Source organism: Penaeus vannamei, chromosome 19 (assembly GCF_042767895.1).
Source record: "Penaeus vannamei isolate JL-2024 chromosome 19, ASM4276789v1, whole genome shotgun sequence".
Taxonomy (NCBI): domain Eukaryota; kingdom Metazoa; phylum Arthropoda; class Malacostraca; order Decapoda; family Penaeidae; genus Penaeus; species Penaeus vannamei.
The window spans coordinates 14610308-14612807 of NC_091567.1; positions in this window are offsets into that span (position 1 = coordinate 14610308).

Sequence of the window (2500 nt, forward strand, 5' to 3'; positions counted from 1 at the left end):
CGAGCGATAGAGAAATTGGTGGACTGATAAGAGAAAAACAGAAGTGAAGATTAACGACAAAATATTTGATTTTCAGCGCTTATGGTTCGCCAAAAATGAAATAAAATGAAGATAGAAAATAAATAACGTCTGTGGTTTATCAGAAATTAAATAGAATAAGATAAAAGATAAATAGATAAATAGAAAATGTAATCGGGTTCGTATATCTTAATTTTTTTGTGTGTATGTGTGTTTTATTGATAATTATGTTGATTGTTCTTGATATCCCGCAATTCGTAAGCAGATAATTATGGAACTAATTAACATAACGAAACGTATACATATACAGCCAAAATGACAACACACACACACACTCACACACACACACACACACACACACACACACACACACATACACACACACACACACACACACACACACATACACAAACACACAAACACACAAACACACACACATACACACACAAACACACAAACACACACACACAAACACACATACACAAGCACACAAACACACACAAACACACACACACACACACACACACACACACACACACACATACACACACACACACACACACAAGCACACAAACACAAAAACACAGACACATCTACGTATACACATGTACAAAGACACATACATGAAGACATCCACACATCTCTTCACACGTACACGAAAACACAAACACACACACACAATTAGCGAGATAACACCGGTATCTATATAAACAGATATACGTCGATACGCCACGGTGATTGCTCCAAGCACACTAGATAAAAGATAAGAAAAAAAGATAATCCAACTTTTTATCGGATTATAAGATTGGATGAATGGTAATTAAGGTCGTTGAGGGGGAGAGGTAGGGAGAGGGGGGGGTGAAGGGAAGGGAGAGGGGGTGAAGGGAAGGAAGTGGGGGTGAAGGGAAGGGAGAAGAGAGGGATGGAGGGAGGGGAGAGGTAGAGAGAGGGGATGAGGGAAGGGAGAAGGGGAGGGGTGAAAGGTAGGGAGAGAGGATGAGGAAGGGAGGGGGATGAGGAAGGGAGAGGGGGGTGAAAGGTAGGGAGAGAGGATGAGGTGAATGGAGAGGGGAGGGGTGAAAGGTAGGAGAGGGATGAGGGGAAGGGAGAGGGATGAGGGGAACGGAGAGGGGGAGGGTGAAAGGTAGGAGAGGGGATGAGAGGAAGGAGAGGGGGAGGGGTGAAAGGTAGGGAGAGGGGATGAGGAAGGGGGAAGGGAGGGGTGAAAGGTAGGGAGAGAAGATGAGGGGAAGGGAGAGGGGGAGGGTGAAAGGTAGGGAGGGGATGAGGGAAGGGAGAGGGAGGGGTGAAAGGTAGGGAGAGGGGATGAGGGGAAGGGAGAGGGAGGGTGAAAGGTAGGGAGAGGGGATGAGGGGAAGGGAGAGGGGAGGGGTGAAAGGTAGGGAGAGGGATGAGGGGAAGGGAGAGGAGGGTGAAAGGTAGGGAGAGAGGATGAGGGGAAGGGAGAGGGGAGGGGTGAAAGGTAGAGGAAGATGAGGGGAAGGGAGAGGAGGGTGAAAGGTAGGGAGAGGGGATGAGGAAGGGAGAGGGAGGGGTGAAAAGTAGGGAGAGGGGATGAGGGGAAGGGAGAGAGGGAGGGGCGAAGGTAGGGAAAGGGAAGGGATGAGGGGAAGGGAGAGGGGAGGGTGAAAGGTAGAGAGAGGGGATGAGGGGAAGGGAGGGAGGGGCGAAAGGTAGGGAGAGAGGATGAGGGGAAGGGAGAGGGAGGGGTGAAAGGTAGGAGAGGGGATAAGGGGAAGGGAGAGGGGAGGGGTGAAAGGCAGGGAGAGGATGAGGGGAAGGGAGAGGGGAGGGGCGAAAGGTAGGGAGAGAGGATGAGGGGAAGGGGAGAGGGAGGGTGAAAGGTAGGGAGAGGGGATGAGGGGAAGGGAGAGGGGAGGGGTGAAAGGTAGGGAGAGGGGATAAGGGGGAAGGGAGAGGGGAGGGGTGAAAGGTAGAGAGGGGATGAGGGGAAGGGAAAGGGGAGGGGTGAAAGGTAGGGAGAGGGGATAAGGGGAAGGGAGAGGGGGAGGGTGAAAGGCAGGGAGAGAGGATGAGGGAAGGGGAGAGGGGAGGGGCGAAAGGTAGGGAGAGAGGATGAGGGGAAGGAGAGGGAGGGGTGAAAGGTAGAGAGAGGGGGATGAGGGGAAGGGAGGAGGGAGGGGCGAAAGGTAGGGAGAGAGGATGAGGGGGAAGGGAGGGAGGGTGAAAGGTAGGGAGAGGGGATAAGGGAAGGGAGAGGGAGGGGTGAAAGGCAGGGAGAGAGGATGAGGGGAAGGGAGAGAGGGGGGCGAAAGGTAGGGAGAGAGGATGAGGGGAAGGGAGGGGGAGGGGTGAAAGGTAGGGAGAGGGGATGAGGGGAAGGAGAGGGAGGGGTGAAAGGTAGGGAGAGGGGATAAGGGGAAGGGAGAGGGGGGTGAAAGGTAGAGAGGGGATGAGGGGAAGGGAAAGGGGAGGGGTGAAAGGTAGGAGAGGGGATAAG